The sequence below is a fragment of the Pogona vitticeps genome, chromosome 12 (assembly GCF_051106095.1).
Source record: "Pogona vitticeps strain Pit_001003342236 chromosome 12, PviZW2.1, whole genome shotgun sequence".
Lineage (NCBI taxonomy): Eukaryota > Metazoa > Chordata > Lepidosauria > Squamata > Agamidae > Pogona > Pogona vitticeps.
Genome location: NC_135794.1, coordinates 15,670,784 through 15,695,076, shown reverse-complemented (window position 1 = coordinate 15,695,076; position 24,293 = coordinate 15,670,784). Strand labels below are relative to the sequence as shown.

Sequence of the window (24,293 nt, the reverse complement as noted above, 5' to 3'; positions counted from 1 at the left end):
AAAGGAAGATCTAACATGAGAAGGGTTGACTCAATGAAGGAAGCCACAGCTGTTACTTTGCAGGATCTGAGCAAAATGTAATGCAAAAGACAATACTGTACTGCTCGGAAGAGAGGCTAGTAGGATGAGAGAATAGCCTAACATGATACACTGTTGATTTGCAAGATCTGAGCAGAGCTGTTAATTATAAGACATACTGGAGGTCAGTAACTTATTTAGTCACCACATATCAAAAGTGACATACTGTACAGTTAGTATAGATTGGCTTCTCTTTTGTCTGATATTTTAATCTGTTTGTTATGGAAGTTTTATTCTATTTTTATGTTATATATTGTAAGCTGCCCAGAGAAGTGGCTTAGCCACTAGATGGGCAGGGCAAAATTTTAAATAAATAAATACATTCTGAATATCGTTTCAAAGTTGTAATTTTTTGTTTGTTTGGGGGTCTCCCTAGTTTTTGAATTGCCTTATGGAATGCTGAATTGGGCTGTCAGACAATATCTACTATTGCACACCTGGGCAGCAATAAAAACTGCATTTCTAACGTATTTTGTCTAAACTTTTCATGTCATTCTATTTTTATTTTAACAAACTGGCTTGGATCCATACTTAGTCATCCTTCTATTTATCCACTGAAACAAATATTAATAAAGCAGAGCTTGGAAAACTTCTTTGGTACTTACCATGCTGGCTGGGGGATTCTGACAGTTATAGTCTAAAAAGATATCCTTTCTCTCCTTTACTGCCATTAATTTCAGTGGATCTCTTTTGTTGCTGTTGTTGTTTAGTCGTTAAGTCATGTCTGACTCTTTGTGAACCCACGGATAAGAGCACGTCAAGCCTTCCTTTCCACTGCCTCCCGGAGTTGGGTCAAATTCATGTTGGTCGCTTTGATGACGCTGTCCAACCATCTTGTTCTCTGTCGTCCCCTTCTCCTCTTGCCTTTGCCCTTTCCCAACATCAGGGTCTTTTCCAGGGAGTCTTCTCTTCCCATGATATGGCCAAAGTACTGGCTCCTCAGCTTATTGATTGATTGATTGATTGATTGATTGATTGATTGATTGATTGATTTGATTTGATTTGATTTGATTTGATTTATACACCACCCATCTGGCCTAAAAGGCCATTCTGTCCTTCAAGTGAGCACTCAGGGTTGATTTCTTTCAAAATGGATAGGTTTGTTCTCTTTGCAGTCTCCTCCAGTAACACAATTTAAAAGAATAAATTCTTTGGCGGGATCTGTTTTAAGCATAATTAAATGTGGATCCAATTCAATGAACTCATTACATTTTAGCTCTTTTCCCTAATGATTTAGATTAATATCTATGGTTCACTTTCTCTCCACACCCCCTTATTCTCAAAACAATGTGAGGGAGTTTAGACTGAAATAACATGACTGCTGGGCAAGGTTTCCTTGTGATCTTCAAGATGAAGAGACATTTTGAACAGTTAACTCAACATGTTTCATGCTTTCTGAAATTTTTGTTTGTTTTGTTTGGTGTGTACTAGGTCATTCATGTGTGTGCATGCGTGTTCTGTGCCATCAGGTCAGAACCAAGTACAGTATATAAGACATTTAAGGAATGGTTTTACCAGTTCTACTCCCCCTATGAGTTTCCATGGCCAAGCACGGATTTGATTCCTGTTCTTCAGAGCCTTAATTCATCTCTCTATTGTCATTCAAGATTAGGCATCCTTCAGTCTCGAAAGACTATGATAATGTACTCTGTATGGAAGACTCGAACAGCGTCAGATGGCCTGTTGTTTTATTTGTACTGTACTAATAATCTTAGATCTGCAGAGCTGGAAGGGACCCTATGGATAATCAAGTCCAGTCCCTGTCAAGGAGACACCGGGGGGGGGGAGGGGTATTGGATTTCCAACCTCTGGCTCTGCAGCCAGATCCCTAAACCACTAAGCTATTGTTGGTTATACCTGGATCAAGATCCTGTTGGGGAAAAACCACACACAGAATCTCACAAGCGGTCCCTCCTCTCCAATGTGCTATACTTTTGTTTAACAGTTGAATGACTAGTTATATGGTCAACTTTGCAAATAGATGTGTGACCCTATACCCATAAATTAAACCTAGTTATGAATTTTTGACATTTTCTAACCTGAGGGCTAGGTTGGAAGTACCAATCTCATCTGAATGGCAGTATTTACAACTTACATTATTAGAACACCAGAAAGAGAAATGACCAACTCTACTAATTCAGTGGATAAATACTTTATCAACATTTGAATGCAAGGCATATAGACAAGTAGGAGGAAAACATGAGGAAAACATTTAGATTTCATTCATTATGGAGTCTTTTGCATGGGATGCTTCTTCTTTGCATAACTTTTGTTCCTGGTCCTTCTGTTACACACAAAGGGAAACAGCTCTTTTGGATTCATTTGTTTCAGCCTCCCCCCCCCTTTAAGGTTCTGCCTGACACTCATTCAAAACTCTCAAAGAACCCTTCTCACACTACTCTAAAAAAGGGCAAAAAGGGCAACAGAAAATCAACTCAAAAGTCCAAATCATGCGCTTTAAAACTACTTTTAAAAAGCAGGGGCAAGATGGGCAAAGATCCCTCTCTAAAAAAGAGCAAGGAAGGAAAAAAAGGCTAAAATATCACACTACTGTAGTTGGTCAAATACTGTGGGAGTGATATGCATGAATTTGAATTTAATGATCACATGACCCAAAGGCCAATTCGAATCAGTCCGTTTTTTGCTCCCAATGCAGAGTTGTTTTCCTCTGCTGCTGGGGGCTTTTCTTCTTTTTCAAGCTGGAATTATTTGAGAGAACTCTTTGATTAGATGTTTTGTTATCCAAAAGGATGGAGTGTATAACTGTGGGTGGTATCTTGGTGACATTCTAAACTGTGATGTTTTGGACAATGAGAGCACCCAACCCCATGAACTTTCTCCTCAAGTGCCCCAAAGAATTTTAAATGTTTTTTTAAACTATTCAGTTTAGCCTTAGATGAGCTTATTGCTACATCAAAATACAGTACTGGCTTAGTGCTGGATCAGATCTATACCAGAAAGACAAAAATCGATATGAAATAGAAGCTACGTTGACAAACTACAGCAGACTACTATATTTCCAGGGTACACAGTGGATATAAAAGTTTACGCACCCCTGTTAAAATGGCAGGTGTCTGTGATGTTTAAAAAATGAGACAAAGATAAATCATTTCAAAACTTTTTCCACTTTTAATGAGACCTATGAATTGTACAACTACGTTGAACAACAAACTGAAATCTTTTAGGTGGAGGGAAGTAAAAATAAAAAACTGAAATAATATGGTTACATCTGTGTGTAAACATGGGAAAGGATTGACAGGCATAGACTAGATGGAGGGCATCATACAGTTCAAAGGTAGAGTGGTGCCTCGCACAGCAATCGCTCCGTTTAACGAAGAAATCGGTATGTGACGATGTTTTTGCGATCGCTTTGCGATGTTCCCTATGGGGAAAATTCGCTTTGTGATGATCGCAGGGAAGCGATCATCGCAAAGCCCCCATGATCGGCGGTTCAAAAATGGCCGCCGGGGAAACAAAATGGCCGCCCAGCTGTGTTGCCTCGCTTTAGAGGCACCGAAAATGGCCGCCCCTATGGAGGATTTTTGCTTAAGGTTAGTTTTTAAGCCCATAGGAACGCATTAATGGCATTTTAATGCATTTCTATGGGCTTTTTAATATCGCTTAGCGATGAAATCGCTTAGCAGCGATTTTTGCTGCACGGATTAACTTCGTTAAGCAAGGCACTGTACACAGATCCTATCCATAAGGACTGAAATGAACATTTCTCAATGGGTTCCACAACCAACATGGGTCCTTCTACAACTCAACATTCCTTCCCCCCCCCTCGGCACCTCCAATGTTCTGATTGACTGCTAACAGCAGCCCTGGCGACACTAGGATCAAACATTTCCAATATAATATAAAAGCAAAGAGGAAAAGTCAAACAAAAAATGAAAATATGAAAGGATCACCTTTCTGATCCCCTTGTTTGTTAAAACAAAGCATTTGGATTTCAGATGCAATCTTTCAGAATTAAACAAAAGAATACAAAGGTAAAAGTACGGTAAGTGCCTTGTTCATGTTTCCCCCTTTGAGTTAAAGTCAAAAGTCTCACTCCTATATAGACAAAGCTACATATGGAATACATTTTACATATTTGGAAGCCTTTTACAGAAAGTTATGTATAGACACCTTTTCTTTCCCCGCCTATATTTTCTCACTTAAAAACATACTTCCAGTTCTGTTGTATTTCCTTCTCAGCTATTATGTTTCTTTGTTTCTTCTTAAATTTTTATTAATATAATATTTTGGAGGGGGGGGAACCAGTTGTGGGAAGGACAGCTTGCCAGAGAAGGAAAAGCTTGAATGACTGCCCCTCCATTCCACATTGTCCCAACAGAATTCTTGCCCCTGTGATCATGCCACAGAACTGTATCTCTGTTTAACATCCCATGTATAATCATTTGAACAAATGTGTGCAAGATTTTTTTTACAAACAAATACAGAACTGTTAATGAGAAATTCCAACAATGCTTCTACTACTGTGGCATATGATGACAATTATAAATATGAAGACAATAACAGTAATTGTGCTAAATACACACTGGGTACTGTCAAAGTTCTGCTGAAAGACATTGCTCAATTCTGAACAGCTATGAATAACTCAGCACGTGCAGGATAACCAATGTGTGTGAATCACAAAGATTACAAAGAAGTAATTTTTGTTTTCTTAACATCATGTAGAAGGATTAAAAAGTACACTAGGTTGACTGACAATTACAGTAAACAAATCTGAATTTTACAAGTTTCTTTTTTTTAAAAAAATGAGGATTCTACGTAAGTGTTTCACAAGTCCATTTTATTATTCTCCTCATTATTATTAGTTCCATTACACAGTCCAACAAATGTTGGCTGGATTTAGAGTACAATTAAACATTGGAGGGAAATGCAAATGGATCTGCTGTGAAGTCACATCCAGGAAGTTGGGCTTCCACAGGTTAATTAGCTTCACCCAACCACACAGGAGTCAGCAGAGAGAGGGAAGCAAATCAGCCTTGTTTGCAGCTTGTTAATAATTTGAATTTTAATTCTCTCCTCTCCACATCTGGTACTTGAGTCTATTTGTTTCACTCTTCCCTTCAGCCAGTTTCCTTTTTGCCCTGTCGTTTGCACTGCTCATGTAGCTGGTTTAATAGACAACTGCTACAAACTCCTCCACATCATCTCACATGATCACACCATTTGAACTGACGTGAATGCATTCGATTCCAAAAACACAGAAGCCCCAGCAGTGTGGGGAAAAAATGATGGATGCGGGGGGAGCTGTGCTTATTCACACTGAGTTTTACTTCATGTAGTCAACAGAAAATAATGCAAATCAGACCGTCCCAATCTCAGAGCATTTCCCACATTATTTGACAAGGTACAGTAGTTGCATCCCCCAGTTCCTTAAATACTAGGTCATTTGTATTCAGATATTTCCTTAAAATAAGTAAGCCTTTTATAACTGGTATATTGTGATCTCATTTCCACCTACCATACAAACATGGTTTCCTAGGTCTTAGTATTGCACCTAAAACACCAGTTATAACTAGAGCAAGTTTAGTTTTCTTTTGCAATAATCACTTGCTCCCAGTCTGTTAATCTTCGTATTTGGCAATCTTCTAAATTCCTTCTCTTTTATTCTAGCATCCCCAGGTATTACTGTATCTACTATCCAGACCACTTCCTATAAACTATTATTTATTTATTTATTTATTTATTTATTTATTTATTTATTTATTTATTTATTTATTTATTTATTTATTTATCCATTCAACTTGTATGCCTCCCGCACACTGAAAGAGTCACCAATTAGGTGAGTTGCAGGCCAGATGTTTATAAGTTTGAATCTGAAGTCACAAAATATTTTGACTTATCCATTTTCAACAACTTTTACTGTTTTGTGGTCCTACCAATTTTTGGTCGCTGGTATATCATGTTTCTTACAAATATCCCAATACACCAGTGTTGCAACTTTATTATGCCTTTCCAAACAATCTGTTTGTGCAGACTTCTTCTAGTAACAGATAATGTGGTCCACCATTACTTCTTTAGACAACTGAAACTTATAGTTGTTATGCAATTTCTCAACCTGGGTTTTAATTGCTTTTGTACAGAGTGCTCATTCTTGATGATTACTAATGAGCTGTAGTCTGCATTTAGTCCCAATTTTATTCCCTTTGTAATGTTGTTTTAGAAAAAAATCATACATGGCATTGTTCCAATATAGATTTTATTCTATGTTAAATGATATGTTAAAATAATTCACAATGTATGAAGACATTGTTTTTATTTTCTTTTACTGAGATATATTGGCAAACATATCTAACTGTAAGTAAATTCTGCTTTGGGCACAAGTTTGGGACTCACCCTTCTTTTCTATAGGCAACAGAGTTACATTTATTCGATATACTGTGCAAAGCCACTAATGGGCTCCCACATAACTGGCCCAAATACAGTACATGGAAATTCTATGATGTTTTGGGACACAGAAAGACACAGACTTTGTTTTTCATTGAGAGGGAGAGAAAATCTCTGCCAAGAGTAGGTAAGAATTTCGTAATAAGATATGACTTATTTAGAAATGCTCTGTTCTGCTTTTATAATATTTGAAAATATTTATCCACATAGATTTTAAAAAACTTTTAAAAGTTACTTGCATGAGAGTGTATGTACAGTATTTTTTTAACATTAAGAATGTACCCTTAGCATTGCGTCTTTTTGAAGTATTAAGTTTAACTTTTAAACTAAGATACAGAAGATACTAGTTTAGAAAATCATACCATTATTCATTTTAGATTAAAGAAACTTTCTACATATATGAAATGAAGTTTTGTAAGAAGACTGTAGATTTTGAAATACAGTATATACTGATCCATTATACCAATTTGTGACTGCATCTCAGTTTTATATACATGCTTGCTTTCTAGATAAAGTTTAGATAATAAGATTCCTTTTCCACATTTACAATGTGCCCCTCCTAATAAGAGACAACTTTTAATAAAAGACAGGAGACTACTCATTTATATATAGTATATAGCTTCTTATGAAGATGATAGGACAGACATTGACAAAACATATACTGTACATACTGTATCTTCCTCCTCCTTTTATACTTCCTTAACGTCACTAACTCCAAAGAAAAGCAATTTCTTTTGCTCTTCTCTACCATTTAGATGAGATTCCTCTGTTGTTAATCAGAAGAACTGAAGTCCAGCTGAGAATACTTATTTCACTTCTACAAATAAACTACCATATTTTTCGCACCATAAGACGCACTTTTTCCCCACAAAACCAGGGGGTGGAAAGTCTGTACGTCTTATGGAGCGAAGAAAACAGATTATATTTTCCTGTTTTCTTCTCCTAAAAAATTGGTGCGTCTTATGGAAAGGTGCGTCTTATGGAGCGAAAAATACGGTAAGACATACAGTATTTAAAATGATAAAATAGGAAACTATACACTCTTGATGACACTGTGGCATAGCGGACAGAATGACAAAGACTCTGGAGAACACAGTTCGAATCCTTACTTGGCCATGGAAACTCACTGGAGGAACAAAACTGCTAAAACCACTTCTTAAGTATTTCCCTCACTTTGAAAGCCCTATAGGGTTGCTGCAAGTTGGTTACGACTTGACAGCACAGAACACAAATAATGACAGTGTAAATTTATTAATAAGGAGTATCCATTGCTTTGATACAGATTTCTAAGAAAGTATAGGAAATCTGTAGAATCTGTTGTTGCTAGCAAACCAACATCCTGCTTGTCTTAACCTCCATGTTTTAAAAAACCCTGGACACAAAGAAAGGTATACAGTGGTGCCTCACTTAACGAGCGCACCGTTTAACGACGAATCCGCATAGCGATCTGTTTTTTCAGATCGCTAATGCAATCGCATTGCAATGTTTTCGATGGCAAAACATCACATTGTGATGATCGGTAAGCGTTTCGCTTACTGATCTTCGCATTGCGATGTTTTTTAAACAGCTGATCGGCGGTTCCAAAATAGCCGCCGGGCGCCCAAAATGGCCACCGCAACCATTTTCGCGCCCTGCCCTCGCTTACCGAGGGCGCAAAAATGGCGGCGCTATGGAGGAACTTCGCTGAACGGTAAGTTTTGGGCCCCATAGGAGCGCATTAAACAAAGTTTAATGCCTTCCTATGGGGTTTTTTGATCCGTTTAGCGATGTTTTTGCATAGCAACGATTAATCCGGAACGGATTAACGTCGCTATGTGGGGCACCACTATATATTGTATAGGAAGAGGGCATCCAGTTGCCAGGATGATGGTCATGCAGTCATCAGGTATTCCCATGATTTTTGGATTATTGTTTATGGATGTCCAGTGGGATGTAGTGGGTAAAGTGACTGACTAGGACTCAGGAGGCCTGGGTTCAAATCCCTGCTCAGACATGGAAACTCACGGGATGTGTAGAACAGGTAAGCCAACTCCTTAAGTATCTCACTTACTTTACAGCCCTATAGGGTCGCTATAAGTCAGTTCCAACTTGAAGGTACATAACAACATTGTTTATGCACCACTCATATATTGCTAACACTGTTTTTCCTAACTCTGTGGCTGATAAGGCTGATAATTTTGCTTACACTATTCTGTCTCACCAAGCTTTGTAATGCCCAGCCTGAAGAATAGTCTTGCAGGACATGAACAGTGTTGTGAAGAAAGGATCTCCACCCTGGTTTCCAGACTCTCTAAGATGGCAAAGAAATAAAACAAACTAAGCATTTCCTATGGAATGGGAACAAGTGGTCACTTAAGCCATTTACCAAATAAAATGTGTAATGCAGACATCATGCTAATACTGGAAATGGGCCAAACAGTCCCATGGTGCGTGTGCTTCACAGCCAGTAAAGCAAAGTCCAAAGGAAACAAAACAATGACAAAAGAGGTGAAGATCCTGTCTTATCAGTATGAAAGGACATAATGCCAAAGCTAAGACTATATTGATTAGGTAGGAATGGTTAAGATATTATGTGCGTCCTGATCCAAACAACACACATGCACTCTGGAAAAAGGACAGAGAAGATTACATCTAAGCATTATCTGTATCTTCCCAGGGACATTTCATCCCCAGATCATAACATTAAAAGTCCTGGAAGCTGCTGCTAGCAAAAACTCATCAAAGAGTATATGAAGATTTCATTTTAACATTTAAATAAAATATGCAAGATTTTAACAGTTTTTTGTCTAATATAATTACCACTTCCAAGGTAGTTTCCCACTCTCATGCCCGTTTGTCTAAAGCCAATGAGACATAGAATACGGAGAAGAGAACAGAGATGACCCATTCTTGAGCTGAACAGTAAGGTATTCTCCAATCTTTTCTATAAAACTTAACTACCGTATCTTCAAAACTGTTAATGCTCAAGGATGAGAAAGTGTAGGATTTCACTAAACTGCAGATCCTAATGATATTTTCCTTTTAAAACAATCTAATACTGGTCTTTTACTTTAAAATGATTAAACTTGAAATCATTAAACAACAGAAATAATTTCTTTCTAGTTTATTTTTTGGAAAATCATCATAGCAAATGTTATACTATGTGGGCATAAAAAGGTCTTACTTTATTCTCCTGAGTAACGTGAGAGCAGTCTCCAAGTCCCATGTCGGAAAGAAAGATTCAAACTTCCAAAAAGTGATTGTGTCATTTAAACCTCCTGCAATATCACACAACACTCACTTAAGAATTTCATTTCACTTCTGGGAAACTGCTGTAAGGCATTTCATACAAAGATTACATCACCACTGTCCTTTTTATTAAGATTTACTAGATTGTGCCTTTCTGTTTCCTGAATCCTAACAAAGCAAAGCAGAAGAATAAAACTGAGATGGACCCCAGGAAGAAAGCGAACAGGAGTTTGATAGGGGAGTAGTAGCAAGGAAAGAGTAGTGGAGAAAAAGACAAAAGAAAAGAGAGAACAAACAAACAGAGGCAGAAAAGAAGACTGAGGAAATATGGTAGCACTCTAAATATATCTGTGAAGATTCTCAGTCATCCAGGTGAGGTTATCTGGAAGCTAAGTCATGGCAACTGGACTTCTTTCTTATTAGTCTGAAAGAAACGTTTTGCTACTCATCCAAGTAGCTTCTTCAAATACTTCAAATATTGTCATATAGGCTAGAGCAGGTGTCCCCAATCCCCGGCCCGGTGCCGGTCTGTGGCCTGGGCCACAGAGACAGATGAAGGAGGAACTGTGCTCAGCCGCCCCTGTGTGCAAAATTGCAGCTGCCCATTGACTGCGACTCCGGTGCCGCAGGCGAGCGACCGAGCCAGGCCAATGCTGCTGCCCATGCCAGCCTGGTGCAGGGTGCGGCGCCGCTCACTGCCAGGGCTCAGCTCAAGCTCATACCGCTGCCTTGTCGCCTGTCTGAAGGGAGCCCCCGAGTGGCGCTGGAGGCAGATGACGGCAGCAGGAGGAGGAGGCAGTGAAGGAGGAGCTGTGCCCGGCTGCCCCTGGGTGCAAAATTGCTGTTGCCCATTGACTGTGACTCTGGCGCTGCAGGAGAGCGAGTGAGCGAGTGAGCGCGGTGCACTGCAGGAAGCCCGGGCAAAGGGCTATATTTGAGGAGGGGGGGAAACGCGTCCCCTGGCCAGCCTCCGGAAAACACGTTGGCCCAGAGGGTGCCCACTGATTTGGGCAATTGGGCTCAAAAGGGTCTAAGTTGGGGGGGCATGTTATACATGATGGCAACTTATAAATGGAAAAATAGGGTACACAGTGAAGCAATCATGGAATAAGTATGGATTCTAATTTACATTAACAAGTGAAACATTTGAACAGATCCTACACAGACCGTTGGCTGGCTGTTTTTCCAAAAGAAGGTTTACGAAACTTTGCCATATCAATAAAATGAAATAAAATAAAATCAGTAGCTATACAGTAGTTCGATTATAATCAATGGAAGACTAATACATTAATTTTTGCACACCAATGAATTACAGTACAGTTTCAATTTGCTCCCTTTAACATCCCTTTAAAACAGTCTGACACAAAGAATGGCTGTATTACTCTATCTCCTATTTTAAAAAAATGGTTCCACTGTACATTACAGGGGCCCAAAGGAAACCTCTTATTATTCAGCACCCTAGTCTGTATCTGGTTCTGCCCAAACATCACTTAAAACAGGAGCGCCAGGCAGCAAGCTCATTATCAATTCCCACCTTTCAAAATAGTCACTCTTTTTTCCAATCTTCTATATATTTAGCACAATTTCTAGACTGCTTACTATAGAATAGTACTGAAGCAGTGCACAAAACCAGAACAGCAAATAACTTAAAAAGATAAACATAATGCAGCACCTAAAAAATATAAATCCCATGAAAAAGACTTTTAAAAATGTGCCTTCAGAAGGTATATTAAAACATCTGAATCTTTCATTTCAGTTTCCAATTGGAGGGCTAAGCTGTCCTCATAGGATGCTGGATCAAAGTTAAGGGCTGCCAGCTATTGATATCTGCTTAATTCCAACAAATACTTGACTCAATTGATCAAGTGGATTTTGAATCTTCATATAATTTTAAGATAAAATTTTAAAATTAGTGGACAACATTTGAGCTTGGAGGCCCATTACTGAAATCAATATTTCCCCTAGGATAATATACTTATAATTCCACATTTATTTAAAAAGTAAAAGATTAGAGCTATTGGCTGACAGAGGGCTCAGAAAAAAAAAGTTAAATCTCCCTTTTAAAAAGTCCAGCACATCACTCTGCTAATCAGCTTACAACTCAGTTGCAAGAGCTAAACACAAAGCCCGTTTCCAAGTTGCATCTTGGTTGCGGGTGGTTCAGAGACACATTTGAGCATTCTTTAAATAGAACACCAGATTAACTGGGGCCCAAAGCCACCAACATAATTAAAAAGCTGTTAAGTGTTATTAGTATCTGGCCCACTGACTTTTCTAGTTATTACAGATGGGGAAACAAACGAACCTCATTCTTTAGAGCCTATGTTGTTTCTCTGTTAGAGGAGATATTCTAAATGGTGAATGCCACAGAGGTAAACTACTCTCACCAATCATAGGAAATTAATTGTAGCAAAGAACTAAGTGGGCACAAGCATTCCTCCCATGAAGAAAGGGTCTGCCACAGCCAGTACAATCTGGGTACTATTAAGAGCAACAAAGTGGAATAGTGTCAGATTCAAAAATGGCAACTAAACTACCAGTGGTCTACCTTTTCACAACTCCTGTTTATTTCTCTTAGTTGTAGGCAATATCTTGGCAGATTGTGACTTTTTACTAGCAGAATGTATCTGCCATTTCATTTGACTTTTCCATCCAGTTCAGGATGATTATGTCTCATTCACAGCACCAATCTGTATCAGATTTAGTTTTCATAAAATATAAAATTCCCTTCACAGATTGCTAGCTTGTCGTGGAGAAGGGGCTTGAGTAATTCAGAGAAGCTATGGGCTATGCCGTGCAGGGACACCCAAGACGGACAGGTCATAGTGGAGAGTTCTAACTAAACGCAATCTACCTGGAGGAGGAACTGGCAAGCCACTCCATTATCTTTGCCAAGAAAACCCCATGAACAGAAACAAAAGGCTAAATGATATGACGCTGGAAGATGAGCCCCTCAGGTCGGAAGGCGTCCAACACGCTACTGAGGAAGAGCAGAGGACAAGTACAAGTAGCTCCAGAGCTAATGAAGTGGTTGGACCAAAGCCGAAAGGACGCTCAGCTGCGGATGCGCCTGGAAGTGAAAAGAAAGCCCCATGCTGCAAAGAAAAATACTACATAGGAACCTGGAATGAACCTTGGTAAGCTGGATGTGGTCAAACAGGAGATGGCAAGAATAAACATTGACATCCTGGGTGTCAGTGAACTAAAATGGACAGGAATGGGCGAATTCAATTCAGACGATTATCATATCTACTATTGTGGGCACTAATCCCGTAGAAGAAATGGAATAGACCTCATAGTCAACAAAAGAGTGGGAAAAGCTGTACTGGGATATAATCTCAATAATGATAGAATGATTTCAATACGAATCCAAGGCAGACCTTTCAACATCACAGTAATCCACGTTTATGCACCAACCACCAATGCTGAAGAGGCTGAAATTGACCAATTCTATGAAGACTTACAACATCTTCTAGAACTGACACCAAAGAAAGATGTTCTTCTCATTCTAGGGGATTGGAATGCTAAAGTAGGGAGTCAAGAGATAAAAGGAACAACAGGTAAAGTTTGGCCTTGGAGTTCAAAATGAGGCAGGGCAAAGACTAATAGAGTTTTGTCAAGAGAACAAGCTGGTCACCACAAACACTCTTTTCCAATAACACAAGAGGCTTATTATGTTCTCTGCAGCCAAAGATGGAGAAGCTCTATACAGTCAGCAAAAACAAGACCTGGAGCTGATTGTGGCTCTGATCATCAACTTCTTATAACAAAACTCAAGCTTAAACTGAAGAAAGTAGACAAAACCACCGGACTAGTCAGGTATAATCTAAACCAGGCTTGTCCAACCTGCGGCCCGAGGGCCACATGCGGCCCAGGTCGGCTCATAATGCGGCCCAGGGCAATTTTTTATTTTTAAAGAAATTCCAAAGTTTCAAGTTACACTGCCGGCGCTTGCGGCCGGAATGGGGCTGGGGCATGTCACAACAGTAGAGGGGGAGAGAGGGAAGGAAGGAGTGGGAGGGGAGAAGACAGGGGGGCTGCGTGACTGCATTGCGTTGTCCCCGTCAATAGGTGGACCTCCTCCCAGCCCCATAAAGCCACCGGAGTCGAAGCTGGCAGCCTCTGCTGTCTGAGATCGCAGCTGCCGGTAAGTGCGCTTGGAGCAGGACTGTGGACAATGGCTAGGGCTGCCCCCCCCCATGCAGCCCAAACCAAATTTATGTGCGGCCTAAACCAAATTTTCAACTTTTAATGTGGCCCAGGGAAGGTGAAAGGTTGGACACCCCTGATCTAAACCAAATCCCTTATGAATACATAGTGGAAGTGAAGAACAGAATTAAGGAACTCAATTTGGTGGACACAGTGCTTGAAGAACTATGGCTGTAGGCTCGTAACATTGTACAAGAGGCAGCAATAAAAACCATCCCAAAGAAAAGGAAATGCAAGAAAGCAAAGTGGCTGTCCTACGAGGCCTTACAAATAGCAGAGAAGAGAAGGGAAACAAAATGCAAGGGAGATAGGGAAAGTACAGAAAATTGAATGCAGACTTCCAAAGAACAGCAAGGAGAAACAAGAGGGCCTTCTTAAATGAGCAATGCAAAGAAATAGAGGAAAATAATAAAAAAGGAAAAACCAGAGATCTGTTCAAGAAAATTGGAGATATTAAAGGAACATTTTGTGTAAAGATGGACATGATAAAGGAAAAAAACGGGAGGGACTTCACAGAAGCAGAAGACATCAAGAGGTGGCAAGAATACATAGAGCAATTATAACAGAAATATCTGGATGTCCCGGACAACCCAGATAGTGTGGTTGCTGACCTTGAGCCAGACATCCTGGAGAGTGAAGTCAAGTGGGCTTTAGAAAGCATAGCTAACAACAAGGCTAGTGGAGGTGATAGCATTCCGGTTGAACTATTTAAAATCTTAAAAGACAACACTGTTAAGATGCTACACTCAATATGTCAGCAAGTTTGGAAAACTCAGCAGTGGCCAGAGGATTGGAAAAGATCGTCTACATCCCAAAGAAGAGCAATGCCAAAGAATGCTCCAACGACCGTACAATTGCACTCATTTCACACGCTGGCAAGGTTATGCTCAAAATCCTACAAGGTAGGCTTCAGCAGTATGTGGACCAAGAACTCCCAGAAGTACAAGCTGGATTTCGAAGGGGCAGAGGATCTAGAGACCAAATTGCTAACATGCACTGGATTATGGAGAAAGCCAGAGAGTTCTAGAAAAACATCTACAGTCGTGCCCCTCCGGACGGTTACCCCGCTCTACGATGAATCCGCTTTACGTTGATGTTTTTGCGATCGATTTTGCAATCGCAAAACGATGTTTTAGATAGTTTTTTTCTGTGTGATGATCGGTTCCCTGCTTCGGGAACCGATTTTCACTTTACGACAATCAGCAAACAGCTGATTGCCAGGTTTCAAAATGGTCACCGGCTGAAGAAAATGGCCCCCCCGCTGTTTTCTAGGATGGATTCCTCGCTTTACAGGCACCGAAAATGTCCACCGTATGGAGGATCTTCACTAGACGAGCAGGTATTCAGCCCATTGGAATGCACTGAACGGTTTTAAATGCGCTTCAATGGGGTTTTTTATTTCGTTTGATGATGTTTTCGCTCTACAGCGATTTCGCTGGAACAAATTAACGTCGTCAAGTGGGGCACCACTGTACTTCTGCTTCATTGACTATCCAAAAGCCTTTGACTATGTGGACCACAACAAACTATGGCAAGTCCTTAAAGAAATGGGAGTGGCTGATCATCTTATCTATCCCCTGAGAAATCTATATGTGGAACAGGAAGCAACAGTTAGAACTGGATATGGAACAACTGATTGGTTCAAAATTGGGAAAGGAGTACGTCAAGGCTGCATATTGTCTCCCTGCTTATTTAACTTATATGCAGAATACATCATGCAAAAGACAGGACTGGATGAATCCCAAACCGGAATAAAGATTGCCAGAAGCAATATCAACAACCTCAGATATGCAGATGATACTGTACCACTCTGATGGCAGAAAGTGAGGAGGAATTAAAGAACCTCTTAATGAGGGTGAAAGAGGACAGTGCAAAAAATGGTTCAGTGATGAATGTAATGCCCTGACCGCTGCTGTTGCAGGTTTCTTACCTGCAATTTTGAAATTGTCCCCTGCTTCTCGCTCCTCATTTGTGAAATCTGTATAATTTTACTTTTCCTATTTTGCTTGTGTTGTTGTAACTTGTAAATGCCATTAAAGGTTTCAGAACACAGAACACACAACTCAACATCAAAAAAACTAAGATCATGGCCACTGGTCCCATCACCTCCTGGCAAATAGAAGGGGAAGATATGGAGGCAGTGACAGATTTTACCTTCTTGGGCTCCATGATCACTGCAGATGGGAACAGCAGCCACGAAATTAAAAGACACCTGCTTCTTGGGAGGAAAGCGATGACAAACCTAGATAAGCATCTTAAAAAGCAGAGACATCACTTTGTTGAGAAAGGTTCGCATAGTCAAAGCTACGGTTTTTCCAGTAGAGATGTATGGAAATGAGAGCTGGACCATAAATAAGGCAGACTGCCGAAGAATTGATGCTTCTGAATTGTGGTGCTGGAGGAGACTCTATCCGTTTTGAAGGAAATCAACCCTGAGTACTCACTGGAAGGACAGATCCTGAAGCTGAGGCTGCAATACTTTGGCCATCTCATGAGAAGAGAGGACTCCATATAAAGACCCTGGTGTTGGGAAAGTGTGAAGCCGAGAGGAGAAGGGGACAACAAGGGATGAGATGGTTGGACAGCGTCACCGAAGCAACCAACGTGAATTTGACACAACTCCGGGAGGCAGTGGAAGATAGGAGGGCCTGGCGTGCTCTGGTCCATGGGGTCACAAAGAGTCGGACACAACTTAATGACTAAACAACAACAAAATGGTTTAAAATGAAATGGATTTGCAGATTTATTCAACACAAATATGTTTCCTTTCCAATTGCCAGTTCCTTCCCATGTTTGTAACATAGTAGCCATTACAGTGCTGCTCAAAATCAATATCTGTAAAGAAAATATGATGATGGCAATGATGTGCCATCAAATCAGTTCTAACCTATGGTAACTCTCTTCAGGGTTATCTAGGTAGGGAGCACTCAGAATTGGTTTAGCGTTCCCTTCTTCTTCTTGCCTTAACATGTCCTCATGTCAGTTCAGGGCCTCACTACTTCATGTACATGAAAAGCTGGGAAGCTTTAAAATAAATATATGTAAACACAACTCCAAGATTTGACTACCACAAAAGTCTACTACTGGTTTTATTTAAAAATAATGTACATAGTTCCTGGTTATAGAGAACTATTAAATGCCAACCACTTAACCATTCTATTCACCACCTAATCATTACTGGCATCAGTTTAAAAGCTTAGTTTTCTAGAAAATGTCTTTCTTCACATGTCAACTACTATGCAATTCTAATAGAAAGAGCTTGTTTCCATTAGAAACAGAAGGAGGGAAAATCATATTAGCATGCTTCCCAAAATAAAACAAATCCCCAGCACCTAAATTTAGCTGTGAGCATAATCCCATCCCCATAAGTACCTAACACACACAAAATCACAGCCACACATGCTGTTACCTGCGGTGAATATAAAATGAATGATGATAGAAGGACTAACCATCTTTTTCAGCTGTTCCTCTGTGGAAAAGGTACAAATCTTAGCGGGTGTCTTCTTGGAAACCTCAGAAACACGCCAATACTTTCCATAACCCACCACTGATCCTCAGTTATTAGGATGGTTCTCCCTACTATTTCAGCCACCTTTATAACTATCTCTTAAAATATCCCAATATTTTTCTTCCTGACATAACCTCAGAGATCAGCCTGGCACACATTATGGCCTCTCTGTCCTGTGATCGTTTTTTCTCTAAAAGCACCCCAACTGACACACACATATGGGAACACATGGAAAGAGTAGCCAGTAACGCTCTGAAATTGCCTGCTGCCACATAATCTGTTTTATACATCCCCCAAATAAAACAAAGATAAAATAAAATAAACCTATTCCTGCTGAACAACAGCTCTGTTAAGCTTTAAAGTTCACATAGTATCTATGAACATTTATTGAGCCAGACAAAACAATAAAGGCAGTACCTTACTGCTTCTGTGAATGTTGTTATAATGGACCAACTCAGCTGCATGAACTATATGTATTGCCAAATCAAGCAGTGGTTTCAATTATGTGCACAGTCACCTCAACAACTCTTGCCAGCTGAACCCCAACATCATACCCTCACATGCCAGGAAACTCTTCCTATGTAAACAGCTGCAAAGACAAAGAAATATTATTTCTTTGGGCTTTGCCTTAGAAGGCAGTCTAGAATTATTGATCTAGTTACTGGCTAAATAAGATGCTCCGGCCAAGTCTTGCCTCTCCCATTAACTCATTAGGTTGCAAGCTGCCATTTTTCAACCTTGCTTGAATAAAGAGCAATAACCATTGATCTGTGTTTTAAGGCTGTTACAAGCATTATACTGAGAGTTGCATACATTAAGCACTTAATTAATTAAAAGTTCTCCTTTTATGCATAATATCAACATTCTAACATGGCTCTTATTAGTGTGGCTCATGTGCATCTTCACACAAAAATGGGATATAATCCAATCCCAAAATAAAAGCATTTATAAAGTACTTTGAATACTAAAAATGCTGTTAAAATGCAATTATATAATGAAAGACCCTGTCAACAGGAGAGATAACGTGGGAAGGAGTGCTTGCCTATAATACTAATGGTCCTGTAAAAGAAGTGCAGTGTGTCTTTGAGCATGCGCCATCAACAGATGGATTGGTCAAGAGACAGGTTCTGCCCTCTCCAAGCACAGCACTCTTCTTTTCTCCACAGAAGTGAATGGCAACCATTCATCCACCGGGTCCTAAACTATTTTACTTTCTGAAGTAGCAGCAAAGAGCATCTTCCTGTCTACCCATGTAGAGGTGTGTGGTATGAAAAACCAGCCAAGTTACTTTGGCACAGGAGGCAGAAAATCCTTCCTCTCGCCATCCCTGAGAGTAAAATCATAATAACACAGTAAATTGCCCACAGTTTGCTGCCCTTTCATGTCACTCCACATCTACCACCTGAGCGGCAGCTGCTCTGGTTTAATAGTAGGGCTGGTGCTGTTCACTCCCATAGGAAACCTCCTGACTCAAGGGAGCAGGATTGCACCCTGTTTTTTGTTAGATAAGCCATGGAAACCAAGTCCCATCCTAGCTGTAATTTCTTTGGACCTACTAGAGGATGACCAAAGCTCAGGCACCATCTCCAACATCTGTTTGGTAGAGCAAATGTTTGGAAATTTGCTGCACGTTGGCAGGCACCAACAGGATGTTGCCCGTCTGAGGCAAATGTTGTCAAAGTCCCCAGGCGCACTCCAGATAGACATGTGGCCTTAAATATGGTGACTGGCATTTGCTTATTGCGTGTCCAAAACACCAAAAGGGGGGGGGGAGGCACATTTCAGGCATTCCTGAAACGGAGAGCATTCCCATGTGAGAAAGAGCACTTCAGATTCTCTCTAGATATAAAGGCATCAACCCATCAAGCCTCTCTGAGCTAGACGGAGCCGAGAGCTAATTGACTGAATGACTTCCTTCTGTTGAGGGTTTCAGCCTCGGCCATCGTCGGGAGAGCTCCACAGCCTGCGCGCACGCACACACAATACCCGCGCATCCGAGTTGCATCACCTCACCCTACGTCCAAACTTAACAACCCCCCCAATCCCCCCCATTTTTTTAAAAAAATCCCCATCGCTAGCCTTCGCCCCCTCTCCAGAAAGGCAGCTGAGCATCGCCTTCCACCACCACCCCTGCCACCGGTAAGAGACCCCCCCCGTCCATTCCTGCCGGTCGTGGCTGCCGTGCTCCCTTTTGAGGCGCAAAAGAAAGCGCTCGGACCTGCCCCCCCCCTTTCCCACAGGCATCCCCACGACCCGAGCGAGGCACGGCGAACACGACTCCCTTTCCCGCCCGCTGCTCTCACGAAGCCCGGAACGTGGCCGAAGCGAGAGACGGTGGCAGCCGCGTCCTTTCCCCCCCCCTCCATCGCGCCCTCCCTCACCTCCGCTGGGGGACCAACAGCCCCGCAGAGCCCGGGCGGGAAAGGCTGGTGACGGGCGAAGAGGTCTCCCAGGTCCCGTCTCGCTGTCTCGGAAGGAAGGCGGCTAACGAAAGCGAGGGAGCTACGGGCGGCCGAAAGACAGCATCGCCCCCTGTGGCATCTTTTTTTTCCCCTCACGGAGCAGCAACAGCGTCCGACGCCTCCTCCCTCCCGTCCCTGTGTGGGCGCCTCAGGCGGGATTCCCTCCCCCCGTCACTCCGGCCGCCGCCATCTTGGCTGTGACGGCGAGGAGGCGGAGGGGGAAGGGAGTCGCCTCACTCTCGGGGGCGGGGGGCGGCGGGATGCCCGTGTGAGAGAAGCGGGGCTGAGGTGGGTGTGTGTGTGCCGGGAGGCCGGGGGAAGGGGCTGCCGTCTGGGGGCGAGCAAAAGGCCTGCTTTCCCTTCAGAAACCCCCCGATCGGAGCTAGCAGTTGTAGTTCAAAAGGGGAGACCTCAATGCTTTTATATGCGTGTGCGCGCGTGCTAATATGCAACGGATTAAACGTTTAATTATTAGATCTCTTATTTGATTTATTTTGATACAACCTAATACCGGGGGAGCGGATGTGATATTTGAAACCTGGCGCAGGGAAAGTAAGCTTCCAGTCTCCAACCAGCCATGATGAATCTTAACTGGGTGACCTCAGGCTGCAGCCTCGCAACCTAGCGCACCTCACAAATTTGTGGGGGGGGGGGGGGGAAGAAGAAATAGCGGGAAAGTATGTTTGCTGTCTTGACCTCCTTTAGAACAACAGCTCAAACAAAATTCTTAATGTAGCTCTCTAGAATTGTATTCATGTATTTGTTGCATTTTTTGTCTAATTAACTTGCTGCATTTGCTTTTCTCGGTTTACCTTCCTAACAACTCTGTGGTTAATTAGGCTGAGAGAGTTCTTAGCAGAAAATCATCCAGTTGAGCTTCATGGATGACTGGGCTGTGCCTCTTGGTTTATATTGAATGCCTCCCATAACAGCTATGGAAGTTAAGGGGGATATTTGCTTCAAAACAAATAGCAATAGTATGGGTCATAAAATCACAAGTGATTTGTGGAGAGTAAACAGGGAAGATTCCCTTTCAACTCTTGATACTAAAGTGTGGGACCATCTAATGAAAATGGTTTGTTATCAAGGTTGAGCACAAAAGACAACAGGAAAAGAGGAAAATCAAATATGAGTTGGACTAACTTCGTAAAGAACCCACAGGCTTCAGTCTAGAAGAGTTGAGCAGGTTGGTTGAGAAGATTGCTCATTGTTAGTACTGTATCCTAATATACAGTATGTCGTAAGTGACTTGACAGTAGGTAACAACAACAAAAAAGACAGTAACTTAGTGCTGATGGCCTCCAGTTTGGATGTAACATTGGCTCTGATTTTGGTGTGTCATGAAAGGGTAGCAGATCGCCAGTTTTTATAAGAAGGTGGGATATTTAATTTAAATTTTCTCAAAGCATCAGTGCTTATTGCAAGCTTTCACTTCCAGTGGGAACATCTAATGGCAAAATATCTTCAGCAGGTAATTGATGGGTGTTAATGCCACTGTTTCTTTCTTTACCCATCAACAAGATATATTAGTAGTGCAAAAGCACTTGTGCAGATTTACTTATTTTCCTGCCAATAACTGCATACATTTTTCAGCTATGTAGCAGGTTTATGACGGATGCATTCTGCTATAGTGGGGAGAGATGTGACCCTGCCTTTCTTTAAATGAAATGCGACCTATCTCAAATGCTGTCCATCACCTCTTTCCACATGTTATGTCTTGGAGTTAACATTATGCACAATTTTAGTTAACGTTTAAAAATATGTTATATCTTTACCAAAGGAAATAGCTAAAAAAGAAAGTAACTTGCAATACACACTTGTATTTAACAATCGATATTTTATTTTGAATTACAAATGACACCATCGTCTCCGCCAACAGACATCCACTGCTATACAGTGGACCCTCGACTTACAGATGGCTCCACTTACAGACTTTTCGAGTTACAGACTTCCCTGGCTGCAAAATTTAGGTTCGACTTGCAACCGGAGAATTGATCTACAGACTGGAAAAAAAACCAAAATGAAACAAAAACGGCCGGTTACGGATTAATCGGTTTTCAATGCATTGTAGGTCAATGGAGCCTCGACCTACAGACTTTTCAACCTGCAGCCACCATTCCAATACGGATTAATTCCGTAAGTCGAGGGTCCACTGTATTATCTCCACATCTTAAATGCTATACAGTGAAATCATACTTTTGGCATGATATGTTTCTATTAAAAATCAGGCAGCAATGCCAAAAGAAGTTTTTGATTTGCTTATTAGGAGATGTATCTATATCATTGATTCCTTTATGCTTTAGAAGAATAACATTTGATGGAAATTGATTAAAGTTAAGGAGCAGCGAAATTGTGTGTTTAAATGCAGTGATGTGATGAACCAGCAATAGAACAATGTGGTTGTCTTCCTCTTTTGCTTCTAAAGCAGCTCTTGGAAAGGAATGTCTTATCCAGGAAACCATACTGCCTATAAATTATGAAAGAAGAAACAGAATATCATACATTGTGGGAGTGGGAAAAAGAAATCTAAAGAAGGTACTTGCTAAAATTGTTGTGAAGCAAAGCTGAAATGGCAAAGAAGCAAAAAACAAAATTCCAAGATTTCCAACATACATTTTTTATGTAACAAACCAGTGAGACCAGTGGGGAAGTTTCTCCTTGCTTCAGAGGCATAATAGATGAAGCTTGAGACCAAACTACTGTACATGCTATCATCATCGTCTGACTCTTCGTGACCCCATGGACCAGAGCACAACAGGCCCTCCTATCTTCCACTGCCTCCCGTAGTTGTGTTGAATTCATGTTGGTTGCTTTGCAGACACTGTCTAGCCATCTCATCCTCTGTCGTCCCCTTCTATAGTACATGCTATAGTAAATAGGAAAGGTGAACTTTACTATTGCCTGGTATTTTTTTAAGTCAGCTGTGAGAGAATCTGATCAAAGTCAGGGATCCTTAATTCACTGCTAAGCATGCGTTAAAAAGTAAATAAATAGAAACACGTGAAGAGGTGCATTTTTCCAAGCTCTTCACATGGGAGAGACAAATACCTAGTTTGCTTCTTAAGCTGTGTATATATCACATTCATCATCTAATTATATTTAACGATGTGTGTATCTTAGAAGGGTTCATTGTCCCAGGGGGATTGCATATGTCACATTGTGAGCAAATGTACAAAATGTTTTCATTAATAGGTAGTACTAGGAAAGTACAAAGATTACTTTTTTTTAAAGTAAATTCTAGTATAATCAAAAAGCATGAGTGTCATAATTATAGATATCCAAAATCCAATATATGTGAAAATGCCAACTTTCCGAAGGAAAACATTCTTCAGTTGCTTTACATATGTAAGAACAAGAGCATGTCAGTGCTTCCTTCTTGAACCTTTTAGCCCAAGTAAGCACAAGAGATGAGCTACCATTAAACACAAATCCAAATGCAGATCAGTTATACTGGACCAGTGAAGATTATTCAGCTGTGGCTAGAAGTGTACTGCTTATCTACTGTTTGTAGGTGTTGACATAATCAAGGCATATTCTGTATTTTATTTTCACTTTTTTTCACCAGTAGTGATGAATAGGAAGGAGTGAGGTAGCTAGTGTAATTGTGCTATAATGTTTATGTGGAAAGGAAGTTAAGGTCCAAGAAGGCTACATCACTTTGCTGTGTTTTGAATGAGGATGGGAGTTGATTTGTGCTCTGAATTTCCTTACTTTTGGCAGTACTCTTTTTCCAACTATAGTTTTTTGTTTTAAACTGACTCCCTCTGCCTGTTTGTGGAATTTCTATTATTTTTAAAACAGAGAGATCATAAACATCAATGTTGGGAAAGGAAAGCCAGTCAGAACTACTACAGTAAGATTTTTTTTAAAAAGCCACCATGTTAATAAAGCAAATTCAACTACATAATACAGTACTTTGAACTGTTATCTCCAGAACACCACATATTTTGAGGAATTTTATTGGTAAAGAAGCTACATATGCTTATAAAGGAGTAACAGTTGCTACTTAAGCCTCTCTCTTACAGAGATAGGTCCCACATACTAAAAAAAGGAGCTACAGTGGTGCCTCGCATAGCGACGTTAATCGGTGCAGCAAAAATCGCCGCAAAGTGATTTTGTCGCTATGCAATTTTAAAAAGTCCATAGGAATGCATTGAAACCCCTTCAATGTGTTCCTATGGGCTTAAAACTGACCTTTAAGCAAAGATCCTCCATACGGCGGCCATTTTTGCTGCCTGGTAAGTGAGGAATCCGTCCCTAAACACAGCGGGCGGCCATTTTTTTTACCCGGTGGCCATTTTGGAACTGCTGATCAGCTGGGGGAAAATCATCGCTTTGCAATAATCGGTAAGAAAAACAGGGTACCAATCATCGCAAAGTGATTTTTCCCCATTTAAAACATCGCA

General features: G+C 40.8%; 1 protein-coding gene and 1 long non-coding RNA gene across 4 annotated transcripts in view; one reads left to right on the top strand and one right to left on the bottom strand.

Moving 5' to 3' along the window:
• The window catches only part of DENND4A (DENN domain containing 4A), a 95,484-nt gene extending 75,466 nt beyond the window's left edge, over nt 1-20,018 (bottom strand). For 2 of the 3 annotated variants that reach the window (XM_020805674.3, XM_020805676.3), the window contains exon 1: nt 19,807-20,018. The gene's annotated coding sequence lies outside the window, so the exon portion shown is untranslated. The remainder of the gene's footprint in view (nt 1-19,806) is intronic. The other variant, XM_020805675.3, reaches the window with a different exon arrangement.
• A 51-nt stretch (nt 20,019-20,069) lies between these two features.
• On the top strand, nt 20,070-22,412 carry LOC144584565 (uncharacterized). Its single transcript, XR_013538908.1, has 2 exons — nt 20,070-20,175; nt 22,316-22,412. It is a non-coding gene; the product is annotated as an uncharacterized LOC144584565 (long non-coding RNA).
• The last annotated feature ends 1,881 nt before the right edge of the window (nt 22,413-24,293 follow it).